Raw genomic sequence first — 27,375 nt, forward strand, 5'->3', positions numbered from 1 at the left:
GCTGTGAATATAGTTCTAGCACAGCTTTGTTAACCCTTGGATTGTTTACTTAGAGTCAGTTCCCAAAAGCACTATCATTAAATCAACAGCCTTGGATAGGTAAATTACTTCTAAGACATGCACTACCATATTGCTGTTCCAATTCAAAACACAACGTGTGCCTATTTGGTTACCTATTGCCATCTTATTGCTGCTCAATAAGAAAAAAATTGTTATTGCTTTAATTTCTAATGAGGTTCAACTTTTTTCCTTATGTCTATTTATTCTATGTTGTCTATAACCCAGAGGGAATGTCCTATACTTGCTAAAATGTTTTTATAAAACAGTAATCATTTAAGGTCACATTTGGAAAGTCTTTTTTAAAGTTTTAATTATACAAACTTCTTTATTAAAATGTGCTTAATTTTATGCACTCACTGTTTTACAGTTTTCTGATTTTATATTCCTACTTTTTGCATGATATGACTGGCTTTTCAGTTTTAAGAACTTAACCATAACATCTACATCTGGACAGGTTAACACTAAATTTTCTAACTGCTTTTTGATTATCCTAAAATGTAAGCAATTATATCATTGACAAATTTTATGCTTATTGTAATTAAGCCCCTAAATAATGTTTCCTCAATTCTAAAGAGAATTATTTTTCTTAACACATGTAGGAGCTGAATCTCAGAAAGGATAATTAAAAAATATTACCAGTAACTAGGTGAAAGAGTGCATTGTAAAGATATTATGTTTCCTGTGTGTGACCTAAGGGAATCCCTACCTTTCATTATGTCTACCCAGGACCACAGTTGTCAAGAGTTTAGGTGAACTCACATGCAGTTAAATTTTAACTTAATTTGAAAGTCTGATTTATTGAAACAGTTTTCAAAAGATGAACCATGATAGAGCACTAAAGTAAAAAGCTATTGTGATGCAAGCTGTCTATTGCAAAGCAGGGGCAACTGATGGTACTAGAGACTGTGCAGTCTCTCAGAACTACCAGAGCTGTGAGAGACTGATGTCACCAATCTGCATGTTATCAAGTATTATCACCCAAGTGCTGGGTATCAATCTGTTAGAAGTCTCTAGCTGACTGAAAAAGGAAGCTATTTAATTCATGGTTTCTCTATAGAAAACTGAAACTGTGATTTTAGCCAAAAAAGAAAAGCAGATAAATTCCAATAATCTCCCGAATTACTGAAATTTACCAAAAAAAATTATAATGTGTGAAGAGACTAGGAAAGCAAACACAGGTGAGGAAAAGCAGTTTGTCTGGATGTAGAAACGAACTAAACTCCATCTTAGGGTTCCAGAGAAGATGATTATGGACGAGCATACACTGCTGTCAACAAATCTTTTTGAATATTTTTTAAGCCTAGCTTTTTTTAAGAAAAAATATAGGTGTTTCAGTCTCTTTTTCTGTGAGTGTGATAAGACCCTCTGAGAAAAGCAACTGAAGGTAGGAAGGGCTGAATGTGGCAGACATTCAGGGTGCACAGCAGCAGGGGCTTGAGGTAGCTGAGGCAGGGAGTAAGGTAAGCATTTTGACTCCAGAACATAACAAAGAACAATCAGATCAAAGCTAGTGCAAACACAACAGGCAATCACCACATCCTATAACTCCATCTACAACATCTGGGGCTTGTGGTAAAATTGGCAAGATTCCAAAGAGCCTGAGTAGTCTCACCCCCAGTTCTGCCAGCTGTAGTGCCATGCAGATCTCCCTTACCCACTCTATGTCTCCATTCTTCTTGGTGGCTATCTCATGGTTCTGACATCTCTACTCTCCTGGAGTCTCTCCTGCAACACTCACAGCTTCACACAACGATCTCTCAAAGACCTTTTCTGCAGGGACTCCAGTCCTACTCCTTATCACCTGGCCTCAGCTGCTTTCTGAAACCATGGCACAAGCAAGACTCCATGAACCCTCAGGATCTTGCGTCCACACTAACAACAATTAGCTCTACAGCTAGATATGTGGATCACAGTTGAGTCAGCTTCTGAACGCTCATCCTCGCGAAAACATTGTCATATAGGCAGCTGCTCTTGAGATGCAGGGACCCCTTCAGTTTTAGCCTTCTTCCTTCACATGAATTTAGATAGAAACAAGCTGGAGCCTTAGGACCTATTGTCACATAGCAGCAGAAAGGGCTTCTCCTCCAATGATACTATCTTCTTACCTATTACAACTGCTTTTTCAGAATCAACCTGAATGCTTAGCTGTCCTGAGATTTCCTGTCAACTTTAGTCAACTATCTATTAAATTCAATTTTATTCACATTCTCAGGACATGGGCAGAATGAAACCAGACCCTGCCAAACTATCATACAAGTGACCATGGTTCCTGACAGAGTCTTTGTTCTCCTCCAAAACCTCAAGCAGCAGGCCTCTGATGTCTGTGTTTACCTCAGCAGTCTTGTTTTCCAAGGTCTCATTAGAATGAGTGAGCAAACCAATTACAACATTCAATGACTTTTCTAAGCCAACCTCCAAACTCTCCACGTTCCTCTCACAAACCAGTTCCAAAGGACCAAGAAGCACATGACCAGATTTATCACAACCATGACCTCACTTAGAACCTATTTCCTTTCCTGCTGCTTGAGACAAACCCTGACAGGAACAGCTTAAGGAAGGAGGGGATTCGGTTAGCTCACAGCTCCATCCATGTTCAGTCAGTCCATCACAGGAGAGAAGGCAAGGCTGCAGGAGTCTGGGACAGCACTTGTGCATTAAAATCACCATGACACATCTTTATACTTTCCCCAAATGCCCAGGCCTAGGACTTTCTAATTTACCAACACATATTTTTCTTTTGCAATTTTAAATGCTAAAGGAAAAAGAACATTTTTTAAACAGTGGTATGAAGTAGTTGTTTCTCAAATGGAAAGGTATATTTACTAAATACATAATGTATGTGCTAAACAGTGGAGTAAGTAGATTAACTTATTTTATCTCAAGTAGCTTATAAAAAAGTCAAGTAGGGTGCAATTATGTAACAGGTGTGGGAGTTATGGGGCGGAGGTGTAATGTTATATACAGTCACAAAAAAATTACCAAGCAGGACCAATAAGACCAACAAGTAACTGAAAAAAAAATGAGCCACAAATAAGTTGCTTACAGATCAATGGAAAAACATATTTTGAAGCTATAGATGCTGCTATAGCACACTTGAGTCTTTGATTTTCTCCTACATACTAAACTAATCCTTAGTCTCTTAATAAATTCCTTGTATTAATAAAGGAATAAGCTCAACAGACTTCTGTATTCTCTAAATATTAAGACAAATTCCAAAATCAAAATTACAAATGAAAACTGGTCTTGTAAAATTGGATTCATCAACTAGCATACTGAAAAACCAAATATAAAAGTAATTAAATATAATAATTAAAAACAAGTGATTAGAATTAAAAGTTACAAAGAAAGTTGTAAAACTAGAGAAGTACCAGACTGCAAGGCTGAAAGCCCTGGAAGTAAACCCAGCTCCACATACAGCAGCTAATTAACTTTTGGCAGTTAGCATCTCTTCATCAGAGTTCTTGTGAGAGCCTAGTGAGTTCATCTGCATAAAGTGCTTAGAATAGAGCCTTAAATAATAAATACTACACAGTCAATCTGTCCTTTGTGAGAAATATCTTTTTTTACTGATACTCAAGAAATTATTTGAATTAAGAATTCAGTTCATTGCTAAATGAACATAACTGAACAAAGAACAATTTTTGGACCTTTTTGTCATACCCTCCTCCCTTCCATCAGAACACTGTCCCAAATCACAAGCACCTATCCTAAACAATCAACTGTCTTATAGCAAATCTCATTTATCTCCACGACAAATTCCTTTGTACCCTGGTAACAAAGAATCAGATCCAAGGCAAACCTTCTACTTGTGAATATTTCAATGTGTCCTCCAAAACATCAGAAATGTCAAAATATGACTGTACTTATTATATTTACAACTACAAATAATTCTTGAACATCAAATATCCAACCAGTATTCAAATTTCCACAATTGTGTCATTGATACTTATGGACAAAATATTATCATCTAAAAGTTCAAACACTGTCAGTAATCTAACATTTTCTCATTGGTTCTTCCTTTTGCTCATACTTTATTTGCTGGGCAGAAAGGCCTATGGCCCAAAGAGTTCCCCCACTACTTCTATTTTGCTGACAATATCCAATGTATCATTTCATATGTTACCCTATTCCCATAAACTAACAATTAGAAATAGAGACTTGATCAGATTCGGGTTTAAATTTAATTTGGGAACAAGGTTACTTCACAGGAAGGTTGCATTGTAAATGTCCACTAAATTTTCCTGAAATGCTAGTAGCCACTGGTGACCTATGCTTAGGATCAGGCATTTGTTCTAAAATGGTGGAGTTCTGCTCTATCACCCTTTTTTCTTCTATTAACTAGGATGCTCTGAGGAAAAGAAACTTCCTCTCAGCCACTATTTGGCTATCCTGAACTAGGGCTGGTTCCTAAGTACACTTCAAACAAAACTAGGCCTAGCAGTTTGTCAGCATCTTAGGAACTGACTTGGAAACATACTCCATGTGATTCATCACCTGTGTCAATAGACTGGTTACTATGGTGGAATATGAAATGAGACATTAAGCAAGATTTTTCACTTCTGTCTACTTTCAGCATTCTGTTGAAGTCTTTTCTTTTTTTAAAAAAAACATATTATAGCAAAGCTGAAAGTTAGATGTTTTAATCTGATGTTTAATTCTGCATATGAGAAAAAACATATGACATTTGTCTTTTTGACCCTGGCTTATTTCACTTTATATGATGGTCCAGGGCCATCACTTTCCTGCTAATGACATCATGCCATTCACCTGCTGATGGGCATCTAGGCTGCCTCCATCATTAAGGCTATTGTGGACAGTGCCACAGTAAACATGGACATGAAAGTCTCTTTGCTGTCTGCTGATTTGGATTCCCTTTTGTATACATCCAGGAGTGGTATAGCTGAATGTACTTCTATTTAAGTTTTTGAGAAACTTCCCTATAGATTTCCATGGTGACTGCACTAAAAATTTACATTCCCACCAACAGTTTCCTTCCACAACCCCTGCTCCCCACATCATCAATAGCTGTACATTTTCTTGATGACAGTCATTCTTACTGGGATAAGATTATTTTGATTTGCATTCTTTTAGTGGTTCAATATGGTGAACATTTCCTTATTTACTTGGCCATTTGTACTTCTTTGGGGGACTTTCTACTCAGTCTATTCAACCATTTATTAATTAGATTATTTCCTTTAAATTTTTCAGTTCTTTAGGCTACCTAGATACTAATCTCTTGTCAGATGTATAGCTGGAAAGTTTCTCTTATGTTCTGTGGCTGAGTCTTCACAATGACTCTTTCCTCTGCAGTGTAGCAGCATGTTTTTGTTTTGTTCTGATACAATCTCATTTGTCCATTCTTGCTATTTTGTTGTGAACTCTTTGAGTGTCCTATTCAGAAAGTCTTTGCCTATGCCTATATCTTCAAGTATTTTCCCTTACCAGGTTCAGTTTCAAGTTTTAAATTAAAGCCTATATCTGTGTTGAGTAGATTATTATATATGCCAAAGATGGGAATGTAGTTTCATTCTTTTACACACAGATCTACCAGATATTCCAACACAGTTTGTTGAAGATGCTATCTTTCTCCAATCAAAAATCAGATTACTGTAGCTGTGTGGGTTTATTCCTGGGGGTTTTATTTTTTATTTTATTACATTGGTCTACATGTCTGGTTTTGTGCCATTAACATGCTGTTTTTTGCTCTGATGGCTCTGTAGTATAATTTCAGATTAGTTATTGTGATACCTCCAGAACTGTTCTTTCAGCAAAGGACTGTGTTAGCTATTGATGCTCTTTTGTACTGCCATATGAATCTTAGAACAGTCTTTTTCTAATGGGAAGAATATCATTAGAATTTTAATTGTACTGAATCTTAGATCATTTTAAGTAAGTAGCTATTTTCACAATATTATTTCTGCTAATCCAAGAACTTGGGAAGTCTTTGGATTTTCTGGATTTTCTCTTCAATTTCTCCCTTTCCCCCCTATTCCCTCATCCTCGGTTTTCTGTGACTGGGACTGTTTTGCCTTCTTCCTTGGCATGCTTATTATTGGTATTCTGAAAAGTTACTGATTTTCTTTTGTCAATGTATCCTGACACTTCACTGAAAGTATTTATCATATCTAAGACATCTATGGTAGTGTTGTTACAGTCTTTTATGTATAGGGTTTTACTGTTTACAAATGGGGTAATTTGACTGCTTCCTTTTCTGTTTGTATCTCTTTTATTTCTTTGGCTTGATTTAGAGCTCTAGCAAAGACTGTGAGTACATTATATTAAATAAGGACATAAAAGTTGGGCACCCTTGTCTCATCCCCCACTTTAAAGGAAATGCTTCCTGTTTTCTCCACATTTAGTATGACATTGGCTATAAAGTTTGGCATATATATATATATATATATATATATCATTTACTAAGTTGAGATACAGTCTTTTTATTCCTAGTTTCTTCAGAACTTTTATCATGAAAGATGTTAAATTTTGTTAAATGTTTTTTCTACATCTACTGAGAACATCTTGTGACTTCTGACCTTAAATGTATTTATGTTTTATTTGGGTATTGTTGTTGTTGTTAAATTGCTGATTTGTATATGATTTATTCTTGCATCTCTTAAGTAAAGTCAACATGGTTATGGTGTTGATCTTCTTGATGTGTTCTTGAATTCAGCTTATAAGTATTTTACTGAGAGCTTTTGTGCTTACACTCACTAGTAAAACTGCTGTACAATGTTCTTTTCTTGTTGCTGGTTTCCCTGTCCTGCTTCAGTATCTGGATGATTCTGACTTCACACAATAAATAGGTATGCTACTGTCTCTTCCATAGGCACGTGAAGACAGCTTGTGTTAGCTGGTGTAGAATGCCACAATGAATACATATGTTTCTGTGCTTTTCTTTGTTGAGAGATTTATTATCGCTTCAGTTTTGCTGCGTCTTATAGATATGATTACAAGTTGTATGTATATGTCCTCTTGATTTAATTTTAGTAAGTTATATGTTTCTAGATTTTCCAGTGTTTTGGATTACAGGTTTTCAAAGAGGTCTCTAATTGACCTCTGTATCCAGTAGAATATGTTCTAACAGACCTCTTTCCATCTCTAATTTTATTAATTTAGGTCTTCTTTCTGGTTAATTTGGCTACAGGCTAGTTAATCATTTTTTCAAATACTTTGTTTTATTCATTCTGGTATTCTTCTGTTACTCTACATTTCATTAATTTCAGCATGGTTTTTATTATTTGTTTTTGTCTACTAATTTGGATTTTGCCTTGTTCTTTTTCTAAGGTCTTATGGTACAATCATTGAGTTGAGTTCTCTCTGACTTCTTTTAAAGTTTTTATTTATGTTTATGTGGACATATGCATGTGTGTATGCACAGAGGTCAAAAGTTAAAGGCAGGTAGCTTCCTCAACCTCTGCGCCATAGGTTTTGAGAAAGGCTCTCTCTTGAATGTGTAGGTGCATGCCCCTGTACACGGATGTGGAGGCCAAAGCAAGACACTGAATCTTGCCATACCACTCTGACCTGCAGCCTTGAGACAGGGCTTCACACTGAATGTACAGCTTGGGTTCCTGAGCTTCAGCTAGGCTGGCTGGACCGTAAATCCTTAGGATACAGGACAGTCTCCCACTGAATCAGACACTTGCTGATTTGAGTAGACTGACTGGTCAGCAAACCTTAGGGAGCCTCCTGCTGCTACCTCTCAGCAATCAACCCCCCTCCTAGAAATGCCTTAGCTTTATCCCAAAGGTTCAGGTAAGTAAACTTCCCTACTGTTATTTGACTCTAGAAATTTTTAACTCCCTTATCTATTTTGATAACTTTGTAAAATAATCAAATACAGGAAAATAGTTAAACTCTTAGAGATTGAGCTATTCTGTGGTATAAATCAGATTTTTCCAAAGTCCACATATTTCTTCTTTAACATCAAGACTTGTGATATTAATAAAGCTATAAATTGAGACTGTTTGAAATACTAAATTAGGCCCTCTGAAATAAGAAAAAGAAATTTATCACTTGTAAATAAATATTTTTCCAATTTTACCAAAACACAAATTCATAATGCATAAAATTTTCACCTGTGTCAATAGCAGACAATACTAAGGCAAAACATAATTTTATAGTTGCTGACCACTTATTTCTTTACAATTCTGAAAAGATATGGGTTTAGTGGCCAAAAACTGCTTACAGCCTCAGTTTTTACAATGCTGAATCAAGATGGAAAAACATTACTGAATACTAATTCTTTTCCCTGGAAGAAAGCAGGATATGAATTGCTATCACAGTGCAATCTCTCTTACTCAACAATCCAAGACGCCCTTTCTTGTAGGTTTTTTTTTTTTTTTTGGTAGTTGTTTGTTCTTTGAACTGAAGGAACAAATGCAACTTCTCTGGGCTACAAGTGGCTTTAAAATAAGTCAACCAATCAACCGGCCAAAACAAGATTCAAACAAGAAAACTCCCCTTTATACCTTCAGTCCTAGCCAGTAACACCTAAAAGAATTGTTATTTTATCAAAATATCAGAGCTTTCCTTCTACCAATAAAACAAAACACCCAACAGCATGTGTGTGGCAGTAACAGCTTCTCCAGATGCGATGGCTTTGATAAGACATTTTTGCCAAAAGCTCATTTTACTTTCTCTCCAAGCATAATATTTATCATTAACTTTGAAACTGGTTTTACAAGCTTCTCAGTCGTAGTATGTACTGAGATGTTTTGTGCTATGCAAAGGAAATTTCTAGATACTTTAGTAGTAGGGCATTCTGGTTTTAATAAAATTTTATTAATATCACTCCAAAATCCATTTATATTGTTTTATACACATATTTTTTATCACAAATCTAAACACTAATTATTACAAAGCTAAGAAGTATGAATTCAGTTTCCCTGGTGCCATGAAAGGCATTTGGAAGCCTGTGCCCTTCGCTGCAGATCACAGCAGCAGCACAGCACAGGCCTAGTAGCGCATCACCTACTTCACCAAAATTTGTTTCCAACTCTTTACTCAGTCCAGACAAAATTGTTTTAACAGGTAAAATTGTAGCTGTGAAAACTGTAATAATCTGGATAATTTTCTATGGACTTAACTCATTCTCTCACGTTTTACTGATTTCACGTAACTGGAACCCACCATGCAACATAATCCCACAATCTCACATTCTAAACTTCTCTAAAATCTTATTAGAGGGTACAGTTCAAGGGTATTATGAAACTTGCAATTCTCTTTGTTTTCAAAACAAAAGTAAATATGAATACAGACATTACCCTCAGAACCTTGCAATACTGAAGAGGTATCTAAAACTGACTAATTCAAATTTTGAACAAGAACTTAAGCAACCTATTTTAAACTACAGAGAATTTTTTTGAATCATAGCATCCACCATCCACAACAAATTAGCAAGAAAATTCAACTGATCATAATTTCCTATATCCAAATATTTTCTATTGGTAAGGTTTTAATGTAGAATATAACCATATTACTTAGAAAGGGAATTTAAATTATGATTTTATGGTTGTACACAATTGGTTTCAGATGTCATATTTAGTCTTGCTGGCCCCAAAGTAAACAAAAAACTGAGCAACCTATATCTTCAAATGTAGTGATATTTCATCTGTATTTTAATAAATAAAGCTTGCCTGAAGTTCAGAGAGTAAAACAGCTGCACTGATCAGCATTCAGACCAGGCAGTGATGACACACATCTTTAATCCCAGTAGCCATGCTAGTTTGCCATAGAAACTAGGTGATAGTGGCACATGCCTTTAATCCCAGCACTAGAGAGAAATATAAGACGGGAGGAGACAGCTCTCAGACACAGACTCACTCTGAGATTCCTGGAGGCAGGATCACCATTTCGGGACTGAGGTAGGGATAAGAAGAACCAGTGGCTGGCTGTTTTGTTTTTCTGACCTCCAGGTTGAACCCCAATTTCTGTCTCTGGGTTTTTATTAATTATATTACATTCAGCATCTTTAAAATAAAGTTCTAGAGTAATTTACATCTTTCCACAAATCTAAAAACCATTTTTGTTGTTGTTTGTTTGTTTTGTAAAGCTTAAGGCATTGAAGTGATATGAAGTAAATTAAAAAGAAGTATCACCTAGAAAAAGTTACGTACAATGGCTCTAATAGTAAGACAAGCCATATGCTGATTCAAAATGACACACACACACACACACACACACACACACACAAATACACTTGGAAAGGTGGAATGCACCTATCTACTAGACAACAGCACACTTTCTACCTGATATGAGCTGGTTTTTCCTTAGCAAAATGATCAATTGTACCATCCTCTTCTGAGAGGGAATTCTTTTACAACTGAGGCAAACAGGATTACCAAAGCATGAATTCTTACTCTTTTTAATATACTATTTCCATATTTTCCTAACAAAATAGAAAAATATGGACTTAGTCCTACTAATAGGTGAAACATTATTCTCAATTTTTTACCTTTATATTCTAACAAAATACATTTTCTAAATTACTGTTAAAAGAGACCTAGATATCAATCAACTTTACCTATCCTAATATACATTCCCTCCATTTATGTTAAAAAAAATACAAAGAAAAAAATTTTATTTTTTAAACAAAACACACAAATAACTCTCTTCTGTTTCTAATTTGTACATAGATAACTACTGTTGTGTTCATTTCCTTTGATATTACATTTCCTTTTCGGGATTAGTTGTCTTATTAGTTGTTTTAGTCTCTAAAGTGAAGATCCACCCCATGTTTTAAAAGTCACTTGACTCTCTAATTATATATCTTGCCTTTCTCCTCCAAGTGAAACTAGTCCACCAAATCCAAAGGCCCCACAGGAATAACAGTGACATTTCTGGTGGCTAGAAAATCCTTAACACTTAGTTTAAGAGAAAAGGAAAAAAGTGTCTAACCGAACCACGTTATGATCATTACTAAAGACCTCACCATGAATGACTAGGCTCTGTTAGGACACTGGATTTAGCTAGCGGTTAATGTCAAGAATCATGACATAATCAAATAACCACTAAATTGACTTTCTTTTTAGTTTTGTGGAAATAGGACCTCACTGTGAGGCCAGGATGGCTTAAATTTAATGATGATTCCCTATCTCAGCCTCCTAAAGGCTGGGAATACAGGTGTGCACAGGATTCTCAGGTAACATTACTCCAATCCTAGTATGGCTTACTGAGTATCAATTAATCTTCAGTTTATTTCTTAAAGAGTGGAGTAAGGCAAGCCATGGGGAACAGTGGACTGGTCTTTAAAAGCTAAACCCTTGCTGGGTGGTGGCGGCTCATGCCTTTAATCCCAGCACCCAGGAGGCAGAGGCAGGCGGATGGTTGTGACTTTGAGGCTAGCCTGGTCTACAAGAGCTAGTTCCAGGATAGACTCCAAAGCTGCAGAGAAACCCTGTCTCGAAAAACAAAACAAAAACAAAAACAAAAAGCTAAATCCTCTAACACGTAAGAACAGTTAAACTTACCAAACCTACATATAGAACAACATGAAATCACCAAGAGCAATTCAAGTAAAATTGTGCCTCAAATACCTTTAAATAGGGAGAAATTCTGAATGTTGGTGTCTTCATTAGGAAGCAAGGTTTCCTCCCACGTGATCTTGTCTAATGGTCCTTGGTTTTATCATCAGATTGGTTCCAGTTACATTTTCATTAGTATGGGCAGATCTAAAGCAGAAGAAAGAAGGCACATTTAGGCCACATAAATCCATTAGGCACACAAAGGTTCTTAGATGCTTTAATTGGATAAGAATGCCAATTCTCATTGTATCGCTACTGCAGGTGGAAAAGAAATTAAATCCGAGATTACAGGAATAACAGAGAAATGTATAAAGTTGATGAGAAGTTGACTGCCTTTTTTTTTTTAAAAAAAAAAAAAAAAAAGCTCAGGTCCCTTATGGAGAGCTGCAGCAAACTGAGTTTTCACTGATGTCCCAAAGAATCAAAAGGCCTGAGACTACACCCACACAGAACTGCTGAAGTCATCCAAGCAGCATCCTCTACACCCTGCCCCAGGTAAAACCAAACAATAAAAAGAGACAGGAGTTCCAGAATTTAAAAAAAAAAAAATTAGGGCTAGCAAAGAACCCAGTATTATGGCTAGTGTTCATATTTGGGCCACTGGTAATGCTGACTGTCCCTACTCCACCTCAGAATTACCACCAACCAGTGGGGACCTTACAGGGAAAGCTTTCTTAAGAAATGTGAGTCCTAATGGCTTTAGTTTAATCACTCAGGGAGAAGTCAGCATGCTAGGAATCTAACCCTGCCAACTAACTGAGCTGTATCCCAACCCTAAGAGCTAACTCTACATTCTCAGCCCTCTAAACCACAAACAGATAACCAAGCTCCAGAGATGATCACTCTATTGGGTCAATTTAGGACCCTGGGCTACTTAATTCCTTCTGTGATTCCCAGGACTAACGTTCAGCCAGCTGTATTCGAACACTAACCATCTGGACAACTACCTTCTCTCCTATTTTCATGCCCACAGTATTCTCTGCTTTTTCACCCACCCTATTTATTCCACAACTGCTGTCCTTTATTCCACACAAATGGGCAAGTGTCTGAAAAAAGTGTTCCGCATCACTAATAAACAGGGAAATGCAAATCAAAATCACAATGAGATATCATCTCACTTCAATAAGAATGGGCACTATCAAAAAGACAAAAGACAGCAAGTGCTGATGAGGATGCGGAAGAAAGGGAACCCTTGTACACTGCAGTTGGGAATGCAAATTACTACCTCCATTATGAAAAACAGTATGGAGATTCCTCAAAAATTAAAAATAGAACTACCATATGATCCAGAAACTCCATTTCTGGATTTATATCCAAAGGAAATGAAATCAGTACATCAAAGAGACATCTGCACTCCAATGCTCATTGCAGCACTATTCATAATAGCCAAGAAATGAGAACAACCGAAGTGCCCATCAACTGATGAATGGGTAACGATAATGTGGTATACACACCCAATAGAATATATTCAGCCATAAAACAGATTGAAATCCTGTCATTTGTGACAAAATGGCTGAAACTGAAGATAATTACATTAATTGACATAAGCCTGAAGGATGAGTACTGCATAATCTCACTCACATGTGGAATATAAAAGTTGATCTTATAGATGTTAAGAATAAAATGGTCATGACCAGAGGCTGTAGAGATTAGAAACAGAGAGCGACAGGGAGAGACTGAGCAATAGGTACTAACCTAGGTAGAAATAGGAAATTCTGATGGTCACACAGTGGTGTTACTGTACAGCTTTGTAGTATATACTTCAAAAAGCTAGGAGAAAGAAATTAAGTGTTTTTACCATAAAGAAATGATGTTTGGAGAGATAAATATTTAACTTGACAAAAACATTACATAATGAACATATACATGCATCAACACCATTGGACCCCCGAAGTTTCCTGGCTGGAAAGCTCAGGTTATGTGGCAAGTTTCAGGCCAATGAGAGATCCTATCTCAAAAAACAAGGTGGACAGTAACTAAGAAACAACAGCTGAGACTCTACTCTGCACTTCACACGCATGTGTACACATGTATGTGTGTACACACACACACACACACAGAGAGAGAAGAAGGAAATTACCTGATACCCCACAAATATGTACAATTTTTTATTTTCATCCATCAGTTACAAAGATACATTTAAAAATTCTACCTCATAACAGGGTAGTGTTGACACACAACTTTAATCCCAGCACTGGGTGCTGGCAGGTGGATCTCTGTGAGTTCAAAGCCAGCCTGGTCTACAAACCAATTTCCAGGACAGCCAGGACTGTTGCACAGAAAAACACCGTCTTGAAAAACCAAAAATAAATTAATATAACTGTACAGTTTATGTATAAATTTAAAAATATATGTACAATAATCTTAAATTGGATTTAGGGAAATGGGTCAGTGGACCAAGAGCTTGCTGCACAAGCATTGGGGACCTGAGTTCAGATCCCCAGTACCCATGTAAAAGCTGGGTATGGTGGTGAGCATCTGCAAGCTGAGTAATCAGGGCTGAAGTCACAGCTCTCCAGAGCTGATAAGCTAGCCCATCTAACTGAATTGATGAGTTCCTGGATTGGTGAAGAGACCATGTCTCAGAAAAATAATAATGTGAAAAATACCCAACATTGACCTCTGGCCTCTACGTGCACACACACATTTGCATGTATATTCATATATGAGTATATACACACAAGTACATACATACATGCACCAAACACATATAAATTTTTAAAACTTAAAATGTATATTCTATTAATAAACAAGTTCCCTTCTATACTGTTTTATCTTTTCTTTCAAGCTGACTCCATGAGTCCAACTGAAACTTATTAACTGTTATACACACTGAAAAATAGAGGGATAATCTTCAAAGAAAAAGGTCTCAAAATCTGAAATCAGTAACGCTTGTTGAGGGTTGATTTCCATGGGCTTGAGACAAATGAAACACAGTATACAAGAGATAAAGGTCAGGGATGTTCTTCTCTACTTGGAGGGAACAGTAAATGCTTTGCTAAGGAAATAGTCCCCTGATTAAATTTTCATAAATGAGGCAAATAACGAAAAATGAAAGCATTGTAGAAGATCAGCAAGAAGAGACATTTGAAATGGCATATACCTTGTCGAGGACTCTCTCTGATAGTTTAAATAAGAAATATCCCCAACAGGTTCATGTGATTGAACACTTAGCTCCCAGGTAGTGCACTGATTAGGAAGGTTATGAAGTCTTTAGGAGGCGGAGCCTTGCTAGAGGAAGTACATAACTGGAGCTGGGCCTTGAGAGTTTATGCCTTTGCTCTATTTCCTGTTTTCTCTCTCTGCTTCCTATGTATAGATAAAATATGATCAGTCATCTTCCTGCTTCTACTACCATGCCCTGCGTTTCCTACCATGATGGACTTCATCTCTCTGTAACCATAAGCTAAAATAAATCCTTTCTTCATTTAAGTTGCTTTTGTCAGTGTGTTTTATCATAGTAGCAGCAAAGTAATTAATACAGAAACTGGTACCAGGAAGCAGGGTTTGTTGCTGTGAAGAACCTGCCTATGCTGTTTTTCAGAAGAATGTGAAAGACTCTGGAACTTTGAACTAGCAAAGCTATTGAATGTTATGAGCAGAGCTTAGTGGGCCATTCTCATAGAAGCCTTAAAGATAGTACTGCTGAAGGTAATGGAGACAGTGGAGGCCTGGCTTATGGGATTTCTGAGATGAACAAGGACTCTATCAGCAATTGGGCTAAAATCCTTTCATATGACAGTTTGCCAAAGAATCTAGCTGTATTCTGCCCATGTCCCAAGAATCTGCATCTGCTTATTAAAACACAGAAGGCTAATTTCTTTGGCAGAGGAAAATTCAAGATAGCATAATGCTGAGTCTGTGGTCTGGTTATTACTGATTACTCTAACACAGTTATAAAATGAAAAAAACAGCAACAGATGGGTCATGAAGAAATGAAAGATGTACAGTTTGGTGAGGAAGCTGAAGACTGTAGTCAAGACCTATGTTGAAAAGAGGCAGTAATGGTTAAAGAGTTTAACCATTAGAGAGAGCCTCCTGCTCTGCACTGAAAAAAACAGAAAAGCTACCCTCAGGGCCAAACCCACCAGTATGCCTCCAACTTATGACGAGAACCCAAGAGGTTCCTTGCTCCTAGCAAGCGACTGCTTAGTGAGGTTTTCATCAGTTTCCGTGTGTAGAAGCTTCTGTAGCTGTCGTCCAAGGGGGTCAGGGAACATCCTAAGCTGGTAGATGAACATGGTAGTTTCATCTATGTGGTAATGGTTCTAGAGACAAGAAACAAGATTGAAGAGTCATGGATTCTTTCCCCACAGTTTATGAGAGCCACTGAGGCTAGGCAATGTGTGGCAGGATAGGAGTCCATGTGAGTAGATCTTAAGAGGTCACTGGTAAAATCAATTAATGTGAAGCAGCCTAGATTACGTGGAGTTACTAAGATGTTGGAGATGCCAGAACTGTAAGATATGCACCAAGAAGAACAGCTTACTGGGAGTTGATCTAGTCCAGAGGGGGCAAAAGTGTTAGACAGCAGAGCTGAAGGGGCAGAGCAATCTAAGACCTTTAAAACTCAAGACCTAGACACATGACAGGATTTAGTGTTTTCCCTGCTGAGTTTCAGGCTTGCTTTTGTCTATTTTTTCTCATTGTGCCCTCCATTCCGTTTTGGAATTCTAATGTACACTTTGTATTACTGTATTTTGAAACTATGTGATTTTTTTTAGTTTGTTTTTAATTTACAAGGAGTCTCAGTTAAGAGATTGCCTTGTGTCTCAGAAGACACTTTGAGTTTTGGCCTTTTAAACAGTGTGAAGACCATTAATGATTACAGGGGATGTTGAAGAAGTTGAACTAAATGCATTCTGCATCATGAGTTGGCTATGGGACTGTTTTTTCTTTCTGTTTCCTGTTTGTGGAAGAAAATATGATCAGCCACTTTCTTGCTCCTGCCACCATGCCACAATTTCTCCAGTATAGTGAACTCCATCTCTCTGGAACCAAAAGCTAAAAGACACCTTTTCTTCCTTAAGGTGCTTTGTCAGTGTGTTTGTCAGTGTGTTCTATCACTGTAGAGAAAAGCAACTAATGGAACTCTAAGCAGTTCCACTTTTATACAGATGCAGAAAGTCACAAAAACATGCCATTCCTGATTGGGGGTGGGGGATCACACAGACATAGACAGATACAGACATGCAGATACACACACACACACACACACACAGAGAGAGAGAGAGAGAGAGAGAGAGAGAGAGAGAGAGAGAGAGAGAGAGAGAGAGAGAGAGACTCTTATTCTAACAAAGAATGGTGCAGAATACAGCAACCAGGTAAATTTATTATTTACCAAGTAAGTCTAGTAAAATTCTTAGTAAATTTTCTTCTCCTTGGAGGGATAAGCTCCTCCAATAAATGACTGTAAACTGTTTGGTAAATCAAAGTAAAAGAAGTAGTCAATATACAACAGTTCAGTAAGAACCTAGCTGAAATTCTAATGAATTCTTCAAAATCTAGTATAAACCAGTATGTCATTTTGGAATAGCTGTGAATCCCCAGACACAAAGACTTAACTGGAAGACAATCTATGTGACTAAAACAGGTGTCCCAAGAAAGATTAGAAATATGACAGGAAAGGCTACCTTCAATGTAAGATACCCATGGCACACAAAATCAAGACCTGAGCTCTGGTCTCCAGAACTCAAGAAACACGCCAGTAATTTTCATGGTGGCATGTGTCTATAATCTTACACTGTGGGTTGGGAAGACTAGCAGATTTCTGAAGCTCATTTTTCAGTCAATCAAGCAGAATCAATGAACTTCAGGGTTAGTGAAACCTGTCTCAAAAAATAAAAGTGGAGAACAGTCCTGAAAGATACCCCATGTCGATCTCTGACTTCCACATGCATGTCCACAAGGGTGTACATACACAATGTACACACATACACAGAGTAAGACAGGAGGCCAGAGGAACCCTGAATTATTAGAACAGTATGCAGGAAGAATCTAGAAATGGGTCTAAAAGCTTGTCTGTTCTCCAACGATGGGGGGAGCCTAAAATTTAGAGAAACAATAGAAAACCTTTCACTTCAGTATCCGGGCAAAATCCATTGCTTAAAGGGAGAGTAAAATCAAAATGCTTAAGCCTCTGGGGAAGGGATGTGGTTTGGAAAACACTCAGTGTGAGAAACAAAAAATACTGTTGCTAGGGTTGAGGAACAAGAAAAGGTAATGGGCAAGGGATGCTGCACCAATCACAAGGAGACATCTAATACAAGTAGGGGAAGGGTAGGGGGTTCCTGTCTAGGACTAACCACAAATAAATAGTAGAATATGACTTCCATAAGGGAATGAGAACAAGAATGCTGACAAAGCCCAAACCTCAATGCCTGATTGCAATCCAGTCCAGATCAGAACAAAGAGAAGCCATATCGATCATTAGAAGATGGACAACCACATAAAATGCAATCCTCTGTGGAACAGATGTGCGAAGACTGCTGGAAGGTGAGTAATGCAAAACACAGAGGGAAAACAGCATGCAATGCGTGTGCAGTGATCTAGACACAGTGAGCAGAAGATAGTGTTTAGGAAGTTTAAAGCCGGGGTAAACTAAAAGTAATGACTGCAAACCCAGCTCAGTTCCTGACACATGGACAAGGCACAGCACAGAACTGTAGGCACAGAGAGAACTGTAGAACTCAAGGCACAGAGAGAACTGCAGAAGAACACCTCTGTCCCTGTGCAAGGACTCACCATAAGAAAAAACTTAGGATGCATGAACAGCAAGAAAAACAGACACTTAGGGTGGAAGACAAGGTTCAGCAGGTAAAGGTTCTTGTTGCTCTTACAAAAGCCCAATATTCAGTTTCTAGCATCCACATTCGGCTGCTCACAAGCTACAACTCTAGCTCAAGGGATCCAACACCTTTTTCTAGCCTCCACGGGCCATACACGCACATACACACACATACACATTAAAAAGTAATATTAAAAGAAATCTTTAAAAAAACCTTCTACTAAGATTAAGAGATAAAACTACCAACAGAATCAGAAATGATAAAGTTGTTGAAACCATAGAAGACTTTCATGTAATCATAATATTAGACAATCTAGTTAGAAAAAAAAAAGTAGACCAGTAAGTATGAGAAATGTTAAGGAAAGTTCTCCAGGCAAGAGCATAACACCAGGTGAAAAACAAAAACAAAAACAAAAAACAAATGAGGAGTGCTGGAAAAGGAAAACAAATATTAAAATATTTTTTCCTCTTATTTTTTCTTTTTCCCATTTTTGTATTTTTATGAGTGATGTGCATGTTTGTGTACATGTTTACAGGTATGTAGGCATACTTGTGTGTCTAAGTGCACATGAACATTGTTACTCGTGTATGTTGGAGGCCTGAAGCTGATGCAGGGAAACACTATCCATCAATCTTCCATCTTATTCAATGAGGTAGGCCCCTCAACCAAACCCAGAGCTTACCAATATGGCTAGATCTGCTAGCCAGCTTGCTCTGAGGATCCCCTAGGGTCTTTGCCTTCCAAAGCTGAAATTCCAGGCAGCTGCCATGAGTGTCCAAGATTTACATGGGTACTGGAGATCAGACCTCTGGTCCTCATGATTGTAGGGCAGGTTAACTAACTACTAAGCAATCTTCCCAGCTCTCCTCTATTACTGTTCACTTGAGGTTATAACTAATTAAACATAGTATAATATACTGTAGGGTATAAAACATATAAAAAATTTAAAAATGTGCTATAGCATAAAATGGAAGATTAAAAATGAGACCAACTTGCTATAAATCTATCATATGACATATGGAGTGACATTATTTTAAGCAAGATGTGAAATGCTGAAGACATACATCTTTTTAAACTTGTTTTATTTTGTTTTTGAGGCAGGATCTTACTATATAGTTTTGGCTGTCCTGTGATGGGAAACTGTGGCTTCGCTGGGACTCAAGATAAAAGGTGTGCACCTCCGTGTGCACCCTCTCTACACCTTTTCCCACGGGACATTGCTGTGCTTGGATTTCTCGTTTCCTATTTCTTGAGTTTCCCCCTTATAATAAATAAAATATAATTGTTTTATCTTTAGCTAGCCTGGTTATTTCTACAGTCATGAAACACACTATTCAGACCAGGCTAGCCTCGAACTCTCAGAGATCCACCAGCCTCTGCCTCCTGAGTGTTGGGATTAAAGGTAGTTAAGATATTCCATTTTTTAAAACTTTGAACTAATAGTTCTCACCAGGAACAAATATTCTCCCAACATCACCCTACACACACACAAAGAACTTTTAACAAAGCCTACATACACACAAACATACCATACACATACATGCAAACAAAAAGACAAAGAAATAAAACAAATTAAATGAAAGAGTCATGTGCTCAAATTAAATCAAGGGCCTCAACATAGATTTCTACCATTCAAAAGATACTATCCTAAAAACATAATGTTAAGCAATAAACTATCTGCAAGATAAATATCTGATAAAGAACCTGTTTCTAGAATACAATGAATTGTTTAACACAGCAAGAAAGTGAGTGTCCAATAAAGTAATAGGGAACTATCTGAACAATGCAAAGATGACAACTCTCAACACATAATCAAGGTAATCCAACTCATGTGTTTAATCTCTCCCACCAATCCTTTGCCCATTCTTGTCTAAATATCTAATTCAATATTCTGGTTCAAATGAGGAAATATGCATAAATGAAAAACAGCACTCTCCCTTAGCTGTGGCTTTGTTTTCTAGTCTGAATTACCTGTTGTAGTCAATGGTAGTGCAAAATATTAAATAGAAAATTCCAAAACAATTTACATAAATTTTAAATGTATGTCACTCAGAGTAGTACAACAAATTCTATGCCATCCCATTCTGAAATGAAGAGAATAGATACTTTTCCTTGAGGTGTTCTCAGAATGTCAACAGTAGGCTGAGACTATGTCACACTGCACAGGTCATTTACTCAACCTCAGCAGATCACATGGGCACTACGACATCTTATATCATTACAAGAAAGGTAAGTACTTTTACATTCTTACAGTAGAGTAAGATATGTTTTAGTCCTCCACTCCACCTTCATGCTGGTGATCCAACCAATGCCTTGGAAACACTAGGCAAGCCCTTTACCATTAAAACACATTCTCAGATGCTTCCTGTGTAGTATAGCTCATCTCATATCATTTTAATATAATCTCCACATATATAATCCTTTAAACAATTTCACAATATTAAATGATGTATGTAACTTAATTAGCCTCTCACTGGTACTGCTTCAAATATTTTGACACTGCCATCAATACTAGGTTACTCAGGAAGTAAAATCATTTGGCTAAAGTACCCATATTTTAATTATAATTTTTGTTTTGTTTGTTTTTTGAGACAGGGTCTCTCTACATTGACCTGGCTGCCCTGGAGCTCACTTATATAGATCAGGCTGACTTTGAACTCACAGAGATCCTCCTGCCTCTGCCTCACAAGTGCTAGGACTAAAGGCATGAGCCACCACACTCAACTTAATTATGATAATTTTTGATAAACTGTGCTCCACCAAGTTTAATTGGGCTTTAGGAAAATAGGGAATGTGCCACCAACTTTCCATATCAAGATAAATTCTCATAGTACAGCTGAATTACTCAGGATAAATTTGTACAGAATGAAAACAAGAGATTTTTTATATGCATACTTTATTTCATTTTTGGTTTTTTTGAAACAAGGTCTAATTCTAGTCTGGCCTAGAACTGGCTATGTAGCCCAGTATTGAACTTGCAATCATAAAGTCTTCATTTCCTAAACAAGGGGATTACAGATGTAAACTACCACACCAGGCTAAAAGATTGTAACAGAGCCTCGCATGATTTTAAAATCCTTTAAATTAAGATGATTTTTATTTAACACTTATAACATCCAATTTCTAACAGAATTACAAATTAAAGCATAAGATCAATCAAAACCCTGTAAGTCCAATTAAAAGATTAGATAATATGATTGGTGATAAGGCCACATGCTTTCCTCCAAAGATGACTCTCATGAATTTCTTCCTTTCAAGTACATATTTATATGACCTATCCAAAGATGAGACTTCATTTCCCAGACCCTTAACCTTGGCTGGTCTTGCATCTAACCAGGGGATATGATGGAAATGATGTTCTTAAACTCCAAAAATGGGCAGGACTAGCAGCTTCCCCTTCTGGCCCTTGGAAGCCATAAGACAATGTAAGAGGTCTGAACATCTAACATCACGATGCTGTGGAAAAGCCATGCGCGTAGATATCAGAAGTGTCAGTCATATGAGTGAAGTTACAGACAGACCAGTCCAGAGCAACAAGCAACTGAATAAGGCACCTAAGAGCAGAACCCCTAGCTAAATGCTGTCTGCACACTCTGGTTCCATATAACTGTCAAAGAAAGAAAGAGTAGAAAGAAAGAGTAGGAAGGAAGGAAGGAAGGAAGGAAGGAAGGAAGGAAGGAAGGAAGGAAGGAAGGAAGGAAGGAAGGAAGGAAGGAAGGAAGGAAAAGAAAGAAAGAAAGAAAGAAAGAAAGAAAGAAAGAGCTATTAAAGCCATCAAGTTTGAGGCTAATTTTGGTTCTGTGTCATTAAGCAATTGAAACAGATACTATCAAGCTTATGGTAGTAGCAATTGCAAATATTGAGTGTCAAAATTCAATCCATCTATTCCAGGCGCTAAGTTTCCATTTGCTGACAAGAAGAAAACATGTGAAATTTCTATCAGGACTATATCAAGTTACTCAAGTAACAATGAACTTAGTGCACTTAGCTTCAGAGGTAATTTTCGAAAATGCACATTATTTAAATGATGTTTCTTGCAGAGAGGTTCTGTACAGACAGATGACATATTAAATCAGAACTGAGCACACAGGCATTTTCATGTCATAGGAGACCAACATGACATGATCTTGATATTTTTGTTCTCTGAAGGCTTAATATAAGAAACTAGATGAATGCATGCATAATTAAGAGATTAACTAGACTGTCTTCCACATAGCTGATGTTTTAAGGGGGCTTTTTGATAAACACAAAATGACTGTCAGTTTCTGATTATAATAAATATTCTGCAACATTGGTCAAAGTTAAAGGCATATACTTTAGGGCCCCAAAGTCTCTCCTGAATTTCTTCTTGAATTGCTCCCATGACTAACATCTTATGTTCTTTAACATATCCCATGAAAGTACCTGAATCTTGGCTTAAGCAATGTTCAACAGCATCTGTTCAAAGAATTTTCCTTCTCAGTCATGCAGTGCAGTACGCACTTAAACTCCAGCCCCTTGGGGGTAAACCAGGGAGTCTTCATTGGAAGACACATAAATTGGATCATTTATTTAATCATTAATTTCTATTATTTGAATTCAAGAATATTTATTTTTGCTTGAGTTATAGTCTAATATTACGGGTTTGATTTGTTTGTTGCTCAAATTGTTGCAGCATTTGGTCACTGGCAGAACTTTTAGCGAAGGATTGGGAAGTAAGGCCTTGTTGGAGAAGATGTGTCACTGATGTTGGGCTTTGACGTTTTAGAAGACACATGTGATTCCCAGTGAGTTGTCTCTCCCTCATGGATGTCCATCAAGATGTGAGCTCTCAGCTGTTCCTTCACTCTGTCACCATGAACTCTCACCCTCTGAAGCAGTAAGCCATGAAAGCTTTCTTTATATATTGCCTTGGCCATGGTGTTTCATCATCACAATAGAAAAGTAAGACACTTAAATTTTTTTCTATCCTGAGTTTCTCTTCTAAACTTTAAATCTGAATAACTATCAACTAGATCTCAACATAAGTTACCCTATAAGCAACTCTTATTAAACTTATCTTCCTTCCCTAGTCTTCTCCAGGGTTCGCCTATGAAATAACATCATCATCTATTTACCTGCAAAAGCCTTGGCATCAATCTAACAACCAATCACCAAAACCTAAACCTACATATGCTCTCCATCCTTATGATCCTACTATAGTCTATTATCACCTCTGACCTAAAAATATTTATTACTAGAACAAAAATATTAGTAAAACAACCCCTTAACTAAGCTCCCTGCCTCCAATTTCACCTATCTCTAATATATTCACACTCAGCTTAAGTGATTTTTATAAAATAAACTAGATCCTATCTATATCACTTCTACATTGTTAAAAATTCTTTCATAGCTTCCCTTTCCTGTTAAGATAAAGCCCAATTAACCTGGTTTTGCTTTCCAGGTTCTGCACGACGCCCACCCTGATTACCTCTGCACCATCATCCGTTTCTTTCACTTCATATCCTCTGCAAGTAAGTAATCTAAAATCTCAATTTCCTCCCACTCTAGCCTCTTGATTACTACATGCATAGTCATGTACCACCACATGAAACCAAAATTTTCAACTGGAATCTTGCTAGTTCTTGAATCCAAAGGTGTAGCATTTTTTCATTAAAGACTGGATTACAACCAATCTGATTATCTTTTAAAAATCATTCCCCAAGCCCTACCCCCACCAATAACTACAGAATTTTCTCTTATCCTTAAACACTAGCAGTCTGACTAACATATTACTAATCTTGTTTACTTGGTGAGTTCTTCTAAAGGTGAGACTTCAGTTTAGCAACATTTTCATTGCTTTCTTTGATCATTTGCTTATTCCTAACACACTATTCCTGTCAAGAAACATCAGTTTATATATGGCAGATCCTCTGGGTCTGTCTACTGTGTACGACATGCTTTTTGTCAGAATCTCAGACTCTTACCATAATTGTGAAAAATCATTTGAACTAATATCTTAATCCACTAGTATGATTTTCTGAAATGTCCAAGCTTCTCATCACTGTAATTTTAGTTCAGAATTAATGGTGTCATTTTCCAAAAGTTTTTACCTGTATTCAAAATACTCCTCATTATAACACATTCCCTTTAAATCTAAGACCTAGGTTTTTGATTCATTTCATTTTTAAAACATGCTCCAGTGCTATAACTATTTAACAGGTAGCCATCTGCTATGAGGACTCAAACTGGACCTTAAGATCCTGAGTCATTTCCCTCCTAGTAGTCTCCTGTCTGCTTACATCTACAAAGGCAATGGCTTACAGTCTTTCAGAATTGGAAGCTGTGAAAGGCTCTCTCAAGGATTATTTGACAATATATTTAAATTTTTTTATTTGTTTATTTGTATCAAACTAAGAGACATCAAATTAGCTGGTTCCACAACCTCCTCTCCATCTGCATAGAAACAGCTGCTGAGGCTGGTCTCCCACAGCACCTGGGAGAGGCTGCCCTGGTAAGTGGCCTTGCTACAGTCACTACAGACTCCCTGAATCAAGCAGGATTAACTCCAGTTGAACATGAACAAAAACCAATGGTTGGAAGAAAGATTTATTTTTCTCTCATAGGAAGTCTGGAAAAAAAAAGTGTCATTTGGGGTGTCACTGGCAGCTCAACGGCTATGCAGAACCCTGGGTTATTTTACTTTTTCTTCCTCCTAGCCTTGCTCCATGGTATCCAATGTTGAACATCATCTTATGAACAAATAAAACGATAAGCAAACAAACAACTATCACCAAAGCTGCAGCAATTATATCCATGTCCTAGCAGAAGACAAGAGAAAATAATAAGAACTCCTCTGAGGTTTTCCAGATGAGTCCATTCCCTTTAAAGAACTTTCCTGGAGGCCCAAAGACTTCCGTTTATATACATTAGGAAGTGTCACGCTATAGCTGCACTCATGACGTGTCCACAATGTGGCAGTTATGTTACTAAGAAAGAAAAGGAGAATAGACATTAGATAGGTAACCAGCAGGTTCCATTCATTGTTTTTTCCTATCTCAAACAAGGTTCTAGTTTTTCAGTGTTCCTCTTAATTATGATACTACACATTAAAACCAAACAGTTGGAATACATATTCTTCTTAGTTCATTCTTCCTGTAAGTAGGACAGACCTCTTGCATTTAAGGTTACCTTCCCTTAAGTCAAATCAAACTACTAACTCTTTAAAACATACGTTTGCTTTCAAATACTATGACAAAACATAATCCTTTCATACTTTGTCTGTATAACTGGTTTTCAAATATTTTTTTAACGTAAAGCAAAGTCACTCTACACAGCCCTAGCTGGCCTGGAATTGGCTCTGTAGACCAGTCTGGCCTTGAACTCACAAAAATCCACCTGCCTTTGGCACTGATTACTGGGATTAAAGGCGTGGGCCACTGTGCTGGCTTGATTTTGTTTGTTTGTTTGTTTTGAGGCAGGCCAGATTCAAACTCACAAGCATCCTGCCTTAAACTTGAGAGTTTTAGTGCTGCTTACACCTGTGTGCCTCTATGCCTGGCCCAAGGACTCTTGAGTACTTTTGACATTGTGATTAAATGGAAAACAGAAAGGGGGACCCTCCTGGACCATGACAGACTTGCATTTCAAGTACCTAAGGAGAATGAGAACATAACAGGTGAACAAAATACTAAAAATTGTAGCTTTTGTTCAAGCCATATATTTGATTAAAACAGGAGGAGGTAAAACAGCAAATAAACAGTCTTATGGTTTGTAGGTTAAAAGTAAGAAGCTAGCAAAGAAAGGCACAAGCTAGAGAAAAGTGGGACTGGTGGATATTAGTTCACTCTCCCTTCAACTCTGCATCCCACTGCTGCTATCCCAACTCTCACAAACCTTAAGGGCCCCAACATATGCTCACAGTCACCTCCATGTTAATGTTCACCTACTCAATGCCCTGTAATCTGCTTTTAGAGGCACACTTCTCCCTACCACTCCATGAAGCTATTCCTGTTTGGTCACCCCTTAGTGGCCAAATCCACTAGTGAGTGCATAGTCAGTCACCCTTTGGTAGTCAGGCACTGCTGACCGCTCCTTCCCTTCTCTCTTGTTTACCTCTCACTATTAAAACTTTCCCTCCCTCTCCTGCCTGTGCTGACAGCTGTTTCTCCACAAAGCTCCCACATGGCAGCAGTCATGCTGCTCCAGTCTGTCCATACTTCCTGAGCTTTATCAAACTGCCACTATCATTCATATGACTCCCCAATCTCATCTAAGTCCAAACAATTGCAAGCAAATCTACACACTTCCCGCCAGCATCTGAGCAGACTCCACTTCTGTGTGGCTCTCTATCCTCTCATCTCTCTAAACCTAAAGGCCATGACAGTAGCATCTTCCATTTCCACCTCAGAAACTGAACCTTGCTTAACTTTGCTCTAACACCAGGCTACAAGGAACATAATCTCTCCACACAAACAAAATAAAGAAACTAAGAAATACTCAGGATTCTCCATTCTCTTTTTCAATCCCCCATTCAATCTTCATAATTTAAATTTTAACATCTCTATTATTTAGTTCCTCTATATCTATCCTTACTACTAATACCTTAGTTCAGGATCTTATTACATCACTGGATCCAAAAAGATTCCGTTTCAACAGCTGTTTTCATTTCCCAGATCTCAAACTGTCTCTTTTTAACAAAAGCCTTCTCTTGTTTTGAAACTCTTATCTACTTAAAGGATATCAAGAATTTTATAAATATAGAAAAACTAGCTGTGTTTACTTTAGAACTCTGCTATAACATTACTTTACCCTAAGGTCCCTGTTTGTGGGTTCTCGTTTATGGTGCTGGCATTAGTGAAACACTGAGAAATGCTTGTTTCTGTACTCGGGATCCTGTTACATTCTGCTGAATATGATACCACTGGAAGTAACACTCAGCTCATACTGGTTACAGTAGGAATGGAGGAGGAACACAACACGCCATTAGGCAGGGTTGCTATCTGACCTTATAGGTGTAAACATAGCTAGTTACCCTGGGTGCT

General features: G+C 37.4%; 1 protein-coding gene across 6 annotated transcripts in view; it reads right to left on the minus strand.

Annotated features, from left to right (window-relative positions):
- Ncoa1 (nuclear receptor coactivator 1) overlaps positions 1–27,375 on the minus strand; it is a 205,946-nt gene that overhangs the window by 137,934 nt on the left and 40,637 nt on the right. For 5 of the 6 annotated variants that reach the window (XM_087907441.1, XM_087907440.1, XM_087907438.1 and 2 more), the window contains exon 2: positions 11,598–11,732. The gene's annotated coding sequence lies outside the window, so the exon portion shown is untranslated. Of the gene's footprint in view, positions 1–11,597; positions 11,733–13,280; positions 13,356–27,375 lie in introns of all 6 variants that reach the window. The other variant, XM_087907439.1, reaches the window with a different exon arrangement.

This window comes from Myodes glareolus, chromosome 6, assembly GCF_982192425.1.
Source record: "Myodes glareolus chromosome 6, mMyoGla1.1, whole genome shotgun sequence".
Classification (NCBI taxonomy): Eukaryota; Metazoa; Chordata; class Mammalia; order Rodentia; family Cricetidae; genus Myodes; species Myodes glareolus.